The 12,014-nt window shown below is 33.2% G+C and overlaps 1 long non-coding RNA gene across 1 annotated transcript in view; it reads left to right on the top strand.

The window, feature by feature from the left end:
• The window catches only part of LOC134478218 (uncharacterized), a 40,074-nt gene that overhangs the window by 15,161 nt on the left and 12,899 nt on the right, over nt 1-12,014 (top strand). The window contains exon 2 of the long non-coding RNA XR_010050705.1: nt 10,946-11,134. This is a non-coding gene — a long non-coding RNA (uncharacterized LOC134478218). The remainder of the gene's footprint in view (nt 1-10,945; nt 11,135-12,014) is intronic.

Raw genomic sequence — 12,014 nt, 5'->3', positions numbered from 1 at the left:
TTCCATCAGGAAAACAGAATGAGCACAAACAACCTAATGTTGTACCTCAAGCGTCTAGGAAAAGAAGGTAAGTTAAACCCAAAGCTCAAGGAAGGGAGGAAATTTATAAAGATCGAGCAGAAATTAATGCAATTGAGATCAAGGAAATCATATGAAGAATTAATGAATTGAAGTTTGTTCTTTGAAACAATAAATAAAATTGATAAACACTTAACTATTATAAAAAGGGAAGAAAAAACTCAAATTCATGCAGTGTGGAATGAAAAAGGTGGAATCACTGCAGATCCTGTGGAAATTCAAAAGATCATCAATACCTATTTTGAAATTCTTTACTTGTATTGGATAGAAAATGCAGAAGAATTGGACAGATTCCTAGAAATGCTTGAATTACCAAAGCTGAATCAAGAAGATACAAAAATTCTGAATAACTCAATATCAGCTAATGAAATTGAAAATATAGTTAAAAACACCACCACCATCATCAATAAAATGCTTAGGTCCTGATGGATTCACAGTTAAATTCTATTAAAAAAATTTAGAGAAGATTAAACACCAATACACCTCAAACTCTTTAATGAAATTGAAAGGGAAGCAATTCTCCCCAGCTCATTCCAAAAACCAGAGAAAGACCTAACCAAAAAGAAATCTATAGGCCAATCTCCCTAATGAACACAGATGCAAAAATTCTTAATAAGATACTAGCAAACAGAATGCAGCAAATCATCAAGAAGATTTTACACTATAATCAAGAGAAATTCATCTCAGAAATGCAGCTATTGTTCAACATACATAAGTCAATAAACGTAACACATCATATCAACAGAACTAAAGACAAAAATCACATTATCACATGATCATCTCAATATAGGCAGAAAAACTTTTGAAAAAGTTCAACACTCATTCATAGATAAAACCCTACAGAAAGCTAGTGTAGATGGTCCTTTCCACTATAAAAAGCCTAGAATTAGTATCATACTAAATGGGAAAAACTGAAAGTTTTCACTCTAAAATCAGTAATAAGACAAGAATGTCCACTATCACCACTCCTATTCAATATAGTTCTGGAAACATTAGCCAGAACAGTTAGACAAGAGAGAGAAATGAAAGGAATAAGGATAGGAAAGGAAGAAGTACAATTATCAATATTTGCAGATGATATGATACTTTACATAGAAGACCCCAAAAACTCCACTAAAAGGCTTCTATATTTAATAAGCAAATTTAGTACCATAGCTGGATACACAGTCAACATTTAAAAATCAATAGCATTCCTGTAAACAAACAAAAACTCACTGAGAGAGAATTGAGGGAAACAACACCCTTTGCAATAGCATCCAAAAATATGAAATACTTAGGAATCCAAAAGGAAGTAATTATATTACTCTGAAAAAGGAGATAAAAGAAGATAGGAGAAAATGATGGAAAGAACCAACATTGTCAAAATGGCCATACTTCCAAAACTGTTTCACAGATTTAATGAAATCTTGATCAAAATACCATTAGCATACCCCAGAGATCTAGAGAAAATATTCCTAAAATTAATTTGGAATCGGAGAGACCTAAAAAGGTAAAGTCAATCCCAGGCAACAAAGACAAGGCAGGAATCATCACAATCCCTGACTTGAAATTATACTACAGAGCTAATGGTATAAAATCAGCATGGTGCTGGCAAAACAAAACAAACAAGAGATCTGAGTATCAGTGGACAGATTAGAAGATGCAGGCACAATCATAAACTCAACCACTTTATCTTTGACCAAGGGGCCAAACATGTTCACTGGAAGAAAGACAACCTCTTTAATAAATGGTGTTAGAAAAACTGGCTTTCCACATGATAAAGACTAAACTAGACCCATTTCTATCACCATGCTCTAAACTAGTCAAAATGGATCAAAGATCTATGTATTAAGACAGAAACCTTAAATCTACTGGAAGAGAAAATAGGTCAAAATCTTGAAGACATAGGGGCAGGCAGAGAGTTCATGAACTGGACGAGGACTACTTCAAAGAATCAACAACTGGAATATCTTACTATTAAACAGTTTTTGCACATCAAAATCAATCAGAAATAAGAGCTTGGGCATGAAAATCTCCACATTTTAGTATGAGAAATCTCTCAGGCTATTATCAACAGATCAACCAATAACAAATGCTGGAGGGGTTTTGGGAAAAAGGAGCCCTTCCCCGTTATTGGTGGGAGTGTAGACTGTTGCAACCACTGTGGAAATCAGTGAGGAAGTGCCTCAAAAAAATAAGACTAGAGGTCCCATTCGACTCAGTTATGCCCCTTCTGGGGATTTTCCCAGAAGAATTAAAAACATCATGCTACAGTGATAAATGTGCACCCCTGTTTATAGCAGTACAATTTATAATAGCTAACTCTTGGAATCAACACAAATGACCGTCATTCAAAAAATAGATAAAATAGATGTGGTATTTTTATACAATGGAGTAATACTCAGGTATAAAGAAAGATAAACTCAAGACTTTTATAGATAAATGGATACAACTTGTGACCATACTCATAAGTGAAACAAATCAGACTCAAATGTGTAAACATCGTATTGTCTCCCTGGTGTAAAAAGCTGAAGGGTAAATAAGATACTAAATATACAATACATATTTTGAAAGATGAAGAAATTGCTCAAGAAGAAAGAACAAATGGGATGGGGGAAAGAGAAAAGAAGGGAGATAAAAGAAAAAAATATATACATACATATATATGAGTATATATGTGCACAATCATAGCTGAGATAATTATACTAGTAATTTCTATTAGTTCATTAAAAAGAATGGGTTTTGGAAATACTGTTTAATTTTTCATTACTATATATTGAAAACTGAGTAACTACTTGGAGGATAACAATATATAATATTTGTTACATTGTTATTCTTCTATTACCTTGCTGTGAAATTCCATATCATTGTTTATTGTTCTTTTTTCCGCTTCAAAATAAAAAAATATTGTGGCAGGTTAATATGATAACTGGAAAATAAGATTAAATTTATCCTTAAATCGTAAAAGAAATTCCCAGAAGTATAGTGACTGCAAAATTATGAGTACAATTTGAAAATAAAGTAGCCAGGAGCATTTGAATCAAGAAAACAGAGGTTGCAATGTTAATTTTAGAAAAAATAAGATTCATAGAAAACTTCACATATACTTAAAGATATATAATTATTGACCTACTTTCAGATAACAATATAGCCTGGCCATAAGTAAAACAAAAGCTCATGGAATCTTACAGAAAGAAACAAACAACAAATGAGATTTTAATATTTTTCTTTCAGAATTCAACATTAAGGAAGAAATAAGCAAAACTATTTGAATAATGCTAATAATATTACTTTGCTTTCATATAAATGCTTTCTATGCATGGATAGAAATTAAAATAATAAAAATCAAAAAAGCTAGGTTATAAGTAAAATATTAACAAATCTTCCAAAGCAACTGCGTGTACAATATTTTATCTCAAGAACTCAAGGCTACTAAATGGTTCTTGCTTTTAAGAAGTTTTAAAAAGTTTTACAAAATTCTTAATCATCATATGGCATAACTAATCTGTAGTTGGTTCCCTCTCAGTGCATATTATTGTAATCTGGTAAATATTTATATAAAGAGCAAGTGATCACCTAAATTTAAATAAAGTAAAATAAATCCCAGTGTGGTTTTGGTTTGAGTTCATTTAAAATGAAATATTTTTGAAAGGATTATCATCTCTTAAAAGATGATTGTCTCTAAAAATTAGCATTATTTTTATTTTGACTGAGATGGGTATTTCAGAAAATATACTGTAAGAAATTATCTTAGAATGGCATTGTTGGTAATTGTGGAAATTGATTATCTTTTTTTGGTATTGTGTTATTCAGAAGTAACTTCTGGTTAGTAGTACTGAACATAGTGTTGATGAGTTCATTGCTATAATTTTTATTGATGCACTCTGTTATACAAAGAAGTCAATATTGCAGTTTATTTACCTCATTTTAAATAAAAATACTAATACTACTACAATATATGTAGTATCTAAATATTGTATCTAAAGAGAAAGGTTCCATGTATTTCTTACATAAAGCTTTAGATACATATATTATATCTAAAGAGAAAAGTTCCATGTATTGCTTACATAAAGCTTAATGAGGTTTTATTGTTAGTCAGATAATGAGCCATACTTTCTTAGGTTGCTATTGAATACCTGAAGGACATTTCAAAATTTCCTTTAAAAATGCTTACAGTGGGCATATCTCTTTAAATGAAGCATGTCTACAAAACACTATAGGGAACTTTTTAAAAATGAAGTGAAAAATTTGTTCTCATAGATAGCATTTTAACGAGATGAGTAATAAAGCATTAGCAATATCAGAAATAAGTAGCACAGCTTTTATAAATCTGGTAAGAAAAGAAATCAGTTGCTTATCTCTATCAATTTTAAGAGTGGTAAATTTTTATGAATTGAAAAATATATTGAACATGTAACTTTGAGTTCAGTATTAAATTTATATTAATTAGGTCTCATGCATCTATAGTTACATGTTGATATCTTACGTTATTGGCCAAATCCAATTTGTAATATCAGAAAGCATAAATGCCTTATTTCCTAAGCACAGAGAAATCTGACCTATATTCTTTATTTTCTAGCATTAAAAAGATTCATGTTTTGTTTCTTTACAAATACTTACTTAGATGTAATTCACAAGTTTGTGAAGAGCTGTTATTACGAAGAGGTAGATTGATCCAAGTGATAAGATAAATACAATTAGCATAAATCAAAAAATGTGCTTCTCTGGCTTATTGTTATTTTAACTACTTTATATAATCCAATGCTGCATATTTTTCTTCATAACAATAAGTCCTCGTTTTAAAATGTATGACTGAAACTTCAAATGCTTACTGTTACACTGCATTTATGATTGATGGAATGGTGTTAATTTGATTTCTTTTAATTCAATACTTCTCTATTTTACAAATAACTACTCATGGAATTAAGTCTATTTTAGTCTTCAGTTAGAATATTCTGGTTTAACTGTAGTTAGTTTGTGGTGAGTATGACGTATGTGTTTCCTTTCATTACTAGTGAGGAAAATCCGAGACTATCACCTGGGAATGATTGAAGTTATCTTTACCCCATCGTCTGGGAAAAGGGGTCTCAACATAAATATTTTATATTTAGTTGCTCAACTCTTGGCTTAATCATCCCGGGAAAGATGGAGAGTCTCTGTCTCGGGAGTTACAAACACTGGACCTCTTCGGGGCCCCTCATTCTCTAAGGTGGCCACGTGCCCTAAGAAAGAAAGTTGCATAATGCAGAGGAGCCTTCAAGGCCAAATGGGAGTTCAGTACCAAGAACAGCGCCCCAGGGCGCTGTTCCTTCCTCCGGAGAGGAAGGGTTAGCGGGACCCTTGGGAGAAGTCAGAGGAAGCAAATGTCATCAGAATGGAGCCTTTGCTTCTCTTAGATTCCCCAAATTTCTTTCGCTTGTGACTTGAAATAACACCAAATGTCATCTTTTGAATTTCCTTCTCTTTTGTTGTTTTCTTCATCGTCACTAATCTTCCTATAAAAATACATTTCCATAAAATATGCTTAAAAGGATTCTCAGTTGTGTTAAGTGAATTTTTAAGGTCAGTTAATTTTATTTATTCTGCGTTTTGAATTTGTTTCAAAAAACTAAAACAATGCTTGCTTTTCTATTATGTTCTATACAAAAAATGAGGCCTTCGATGGCACATATCTAGTGACGATGTCAACTAATTCCAGGATACTTGGTATGATGTTTTCAGGCCAACAGAAACGTATTTCCACGGGCAATCAGAAAGCAAGCAGGGCACGGGCTCAGAGCCTGGGTCCGATCAATATTCCAGTCAAACAGAAGATGTCGCTGTTGGGCATAGAATGTGTGGTAAAGAAACACCTAATAAACTTTTGTACAGTCTCGTTGTGTCTCTCTTCAGCTTGCTCTATCTCCTTTAAATTTCCTTTCTTTCAGAGAAAGAAAACGCTGGGGTGAAGTATTGTCTTCAAGTTGACAGGCACTGAAAAATGACTATATTCTCTGGACCAGCCCGCCAGTCACACACCCACATCATTTAATTTGAAAAGAAAAATTAAATGACATTGGCAGAAAAATTCCACCTCAATTAATAACTTTGTATTGCACTAACTGGAAATTAATCACCGCACAATATATCTACTTTGCTCCTGCCAAAAGAATATGTCTATCACCAAGAACTTTAGTAGACATCAATTAAGAAAAATCAGGCTGTTTCACAAATGCCTGAGATTAAAGTAACAGTTCATTTAAAGCAGAGCAAATAAGCTGCCAAAATATACATTTTAACTTAAGATTAATGGGTGTGAGTAGAACACATCTTAAGCAAAGCTTTAGTCTTCTGAATTAGTCTTTGCTATAATGAAAGTGCCTTTGATGCCATCGCACTTGGTGTTATGAAAGATGTTATGTGTGAAGTTTACATTATTTCTTGCAAAGCTATTTTACTGCTTATGTGAGGAACTAAGATTGATGGCAGAGCCTGTTTGTGGGTGAAGAACTTTCCTGCACGTGTATGTTCAGGGCGCGAGCAGCGAGGGCAGGCAGTGGCTATGAATTACACATCAAATAGAAGGGTGTTTGTGGTCTGAACAGCTGAACTTAATTCAGGTCACTGGCTAGCTTGACAGGAAGGAATCAAGGCAACGAAGCTGCCTCAGACGTATTTCCTGCTGCATTGTTTATCTATTTTTCATGAAATCTTTTGCTAAATTACCTTTGCTATGATCTTCATTTCATTCTACATGTAAGTCTACCTTCGCTACCTGTATTTATGGATCAGGAGAGAATGACTTGCATCTTTAAATCTGTTTTCATTAGTGGAACCAACCACCAGATTGCCTTTGGAACAAAAATATAAAAAATGTAATTTACAAGCAATTTATATTAGGGTCATATTTATCAAGTACTTACTATGTACCAGGTGCTAACTCAAATACCTTGTAAGGATTATCTCCTTTATGACAAATCTGTAAGGGAATTTCTATTTTTATTCTTATTTTATGTATGAGGAAATTGAAACAGTAAATTATTCAACATTACTTTGCTGAAGAAAAGCAGAAAGGCATTCAGGGTAAGGCTGGCATTGGAGATCTCTCTTAAACCTTTGCTATTCCAGATTACTTTCCCAAAGCATATGAAATATACTGTTGCGGTGATTACTACTCTTTTGTAAAACTTATTGGTTCAATTTTCTGCTGAGAGTTAAGAACCAGTCAAAAGAAGTTTTCACAATCCTCCTTAGTCTGCCAAGAGGGGTACAATGAATTGATCCTACTATGGTCTAGACACATTTTATTTTTCTATTTTTCTTAACCTATTGTGAATATCCATAAGAGTCAGGAAATATTTACTCTTATTTCAGTATATCGTTCCTTATTCTTAAAGAAGATAATTGTTAGTGAAAGTCTATTAGAAACTAAAGGTCTTTGAACTATGGTCTCATTATGTAAGAGGAGAAAGAATTTGACTTACTTTCTCTTCTAGCTTCATGAGCAATAGGATCCTTTAAAAGGCTGGGATTAGGGTGAATATCGTAGACCTAGAAAATTGTGAAACATATCGACCCCAGTTTGTTTACAGTTTCTAACTTGGGACCTAATAGATGTTTTTTTCAGTTTAAAGCTGAATTCAAAACAATGCATTCTAACATGCATTTAAATATAGAATTATTACTATAAGAAAAAGAGAAATTTAAGACTAAGATTATTTTACAGCTAATTGATTTCTACAACTTGAGAATCTTCTGAGATTTCTAGAGATTAAAATAATGGCTTATTTATTAATCCAAGGTCAACAGGATTCAAGTGATTTTGCACTGACTTATAAAACAGGTATACCTAAATTATAAGACCATCTAAGTAAACCATAGGCAGCTCCCCTGAGCCATTTGCTTTAGCCAGATATAACACTTTTGAGAGTGTATGGCAGCAAAATATCAAGTCAGACTTTCTTAGTTCTTATGAAATTTATACCTTGAGGAATTAATGTCATTTTAAATAAATAGATCAAAGAACAAACTTATTGGTCATTATTAGGCTAAGTGACATCAAGAAGAAATAGGAAAGTCTTGGATCTTATAAATTGTGTTTAGTTTAACCTTGATAATTAATAGAGTAAGTAATTCCTCTTATTTTTCCTTTCTGTATTAGAGCAAACAATGTTGGCTAAGGAAAGAGTTTGGTCCCCCATAGAGTTCTTGATCTACTTGGAGATACAAGTCCTATGCATTTATATATTCATAGATCTATGAGAATATGTCTAATAACCCAGGGGTGAGGAAAGTAGAGCTTGGTGAATTATGCGATCATGTCTACACACACTCAGGGGCGGAAAGAGTACACCAAAGACTGCTGAGGGGGAGCCCCTCGTGAGTGGCAGGGCCTGAAACTCGGCCTTGAGAGGTCTGAGGAAGAAGCAGCAGCCAAAGATGCCTCCGAGACAGAGATAATGTAGAGGAGCCACCAGGGAGGGTCACAGTGTTAGGCGAGTGTGGTTAAATCAGGGGTCAGGTGAGTATCACCATCAGCGCAAACCCATTTCTATCAGTAGAACACTTCTTAGTGTATGTGTCACATTGGCAATGAAGAAACTTGGGTTGAAGAATTTGTATTTATTCCAGTTTGTTATAATTGATGGAAAAAATACTTTTCATTCTATTTCATTCACCCATAGGAAAAAATGTATGCTTTCTGTTAATTAAATTAATAATTTAATTTTGTCTTTGCATCCAATGACACATAGCTCCAAATTTTCTGAGACCAAACTGTAGATAAGCTTGCTAGGAAACAGACTCCCATCAGAATCATCCCATTTTATGAAATGGGAAGCTAAGGGCCTTTGTTCTACATCAAGGATAGGTTTTGCGTGAAAACTACGTACCCATGTTTATATATTACTTCATCAAAGCTGAGCTGTAGAAACAGCCTAGATGACTATCAACAGAGGCATGAGTAAAGAAAATGTGTAAATATACACAATGAAGCATTATGCATTTACAAAGAAGGATGAAATCACGTTACTTGCAGGGATACAGGTGAAACTAGAGATGATCATGTTAAGTGAGGGAAACCAGAAACACAAGTTAAATAAGGTAGGGTTTCACTTATATGAGAGGCGAAAGCAAAAACAAAACAGAATAAAGTGAGACACAAGAGGAAACTAGACTTCTGGAAGTGGGGAGAGGCTTTGGGAAAGAGAAGAGGAAAGCAGGGAAGGGAATGGAATTGAAAATGACCAAGATGTGTTAAATGAATGAACAAATTTCCCAAAACAACCGTTAGCATCCTGTATTATTATCAATCTCTAATTTAAACCATGAACAGTTCTGGGAACTTAAAGAAATATAACAGGACATTATTTGTGGGATTTTATTGAAAAATGAGATTTAATTACTCATTCTTTTAAATACTATGATGACTAAATGAAATCATTCTATGAATGGAATAGTCAATATAAATATTATGCAAAGAAATAAAAAATTAATATTTAACACTAATATGACAATTAACATTTTTCTTGTTTTTTGACATAAATAATTCCAATATGATTTTTATATAGTTAAAAATATGTGTAGCAGAATAATTTTTATAAATAACAATATAGTGCTCATCATGATTCAGTTTCACTTATTACACAATGATTAAATTTTGAGATCAAACGGTATATTAAAATGATTTTAAATGTGGACAGAACAAAAATTTTTAACCAATTAGTTTTAATTGCAAAAACTAATAAAAGGTAATTTTTTCAATGGAATAAAGATCTTGTGGACCTCTAGCATAGATTTCCAAACAATATTTTTCTCTGAGAGTACTCAATAAAATTTAATTATCTAGCTTCTTGAGAACTGGGATGAAACTAAGGAAATGTCATCTTTTGTGAAATTTGGATAGTTTATCTCAGCTTAACTATGATTATGGGGAAGAGTGATTTTCAATATATATTACTTACTAATCATTGATAGAAATCTGAATATTGGAAAACTTTTACCTGTCATTCAGCAGTTAAAGTTCACCCTAAGGCAGCTTCTTTCATAAGTCATAGACTCAATCTGTCAAGTTATACTCTGCTTAGAGCATTTGGGTGATCATTAAATATTAGCAGCTCTGGAATTTACAAAACAAAGCATTTAAAGTCTCATGGGCTACTATAGTTGTTTGATGCTGGGCAGTCACACGAACAGAGATTTGGACTAGACAACTCTGTTGGGAAAAATTAAGAGTATTGTCCACTGTGATGGACAATGTAAGTATAGGAGCCATTGATCTCAAGTGTAGTTTATTCTGTACTTCACTGAAATCTCTGGAATTTTAAACTGAGTCGAATATTCTCCATCTTCTGAAATTTTTATTGATGCACTGAGTCTTTTCTCAATTCTGTTCAGATGGTTTGGGATGTTTCATCTACAACTTCTGTCTTTCTCACATTTAAATAGTTTTATGGTGTCTCTTTCCTCACACTGAAGTACTTCAATGGATCATTTGACTGTTTTCTTATGTTCTCAGTTTATAAGACTTTCAGTAAAAGTTACTTAATGTACTGTCTGTCAACAATTCTCCAGAACAAAAAATCAAATATGTAAGTTTATAAGCATTTCTTTCTTTTAAAAAATAATTTTACCCAATTTTGACTCAAAATAAAAAACTTTGATTCATATAACCTGGTGTTTCCTGGAAATTCTCCCAGCTTTCAAACAGGAATTTCAAAGTACACATCTGTGTTAGTGCACTATGTTTCATCCCTGGCCTTCTTTTCCCCTCATGTTGGAAGGACTTCGTGCCGCTGAAAATCCCAGTTTCTTTCTCCATACTTTAGTTGCTCTTCTGATGAAACATGGCCCACCTGGAAAGTTTTGGAGCATGACTTGAGCAATTTCCCTCTTTTTCTCTCTCTTCTAGCTTGATAGCTGCAGAATGCTTGAGTTTCAGACTCTGTTCTCATCTTTGCGGGGAGCCTGAAACTACCTGGTGTTGCCTTTGCCTGAAGATTCATCTGTTACTCAAGGGAAAGTCATTGGACGCCTGGCAGAATTGCCCATTAAAACTGTGTTCTCCTATGTGCTTCATTAGAAGAAAGGTGACACAGGGGTGAGTCCATGTCGCCATTGTCTTCGGATTAGGGAGAGGAAAAACCATTTATTTGATGCCTTAAATTCCCTAAATCTTCATGTATATGTTATATTTATTTCATGAATGACTACTCAAGCTTTTATATTTTCAGCTTGCTAGGGAAATGTGTCTTTCTCTTGGCACTTTTCCCCTGGCTTTACATGATAAATTTAACTGGCAGAAATGAAGTACTATTACACTCGCTAATGTTTTGAATAGGAAAACAAAGCAATTCCAAGAGAAGCACATTTTAGCTTTGGTCATTACCAACTGAACAAAAAAGGATTCTGAAAGGTATCCAAATCTTTTAGAATGTCATTATTCTAAATTAGGTCAGCTCACAAATTTTTGCAAAAGTTTTGTACAGAATGATTTGGCCTTTGGGCAAATTCAAAGTGACTATTTAGGGTGCAGCAAAAATATTTTCCTTGTCTTATAACTATTTTACTATTTTTCTTTCTGCATTTCTTCTTTCTTTGTTTCATGGTTGGGGATTTGAGGATTCAGTGTCTTTGGGTTTAAAAATATGAATGAGAGTTTTGATGATTACATCTATTTATCAGGTTCAGTTCTGATTTGTGCTTGTCTCAACATAATATAAACTAATCTGTTAAAATACTCCAGTTGAGATGATAAATTAGATAACATCTCTAAAACGAAGTACATAATTCCTGATGTTTGTGGATGGAATCATGCTTTCAGATGTTTTAATATTATTCTCATTTAAGAGAGATGAAGTAGAGTTATTTAAGAGCTCAACGTAGTAGACTGTTTTTTGCTCTACTTTGCATTATGTGTGAAATCATGCTAAAAATACCCGTAAGCATCTCCAGGAAAAGAACTTGTCAAGTTCTTAAAC

This window comes from Cavia porcellus, unplaced genomic scaffold, assembly GCF_034190915.1.
Source record: "Cavia porcellus strain 051 isolate PalLab524CR breed Dunkin Hartley unplaced genomic scaffold, mCavPor4.1 scaffold_12, whole genome shotgun sequence".
Taxonomy (NCBI): domain Eukaryota; kingdom Metazoa; phylum Chordata; class Mammalia; order Rodentia; family Caviidae; genus Cavia; species Cavia porcellus.
This window is presented reverse-complemented; position numbering and strand designations above follow the sequence as displayed.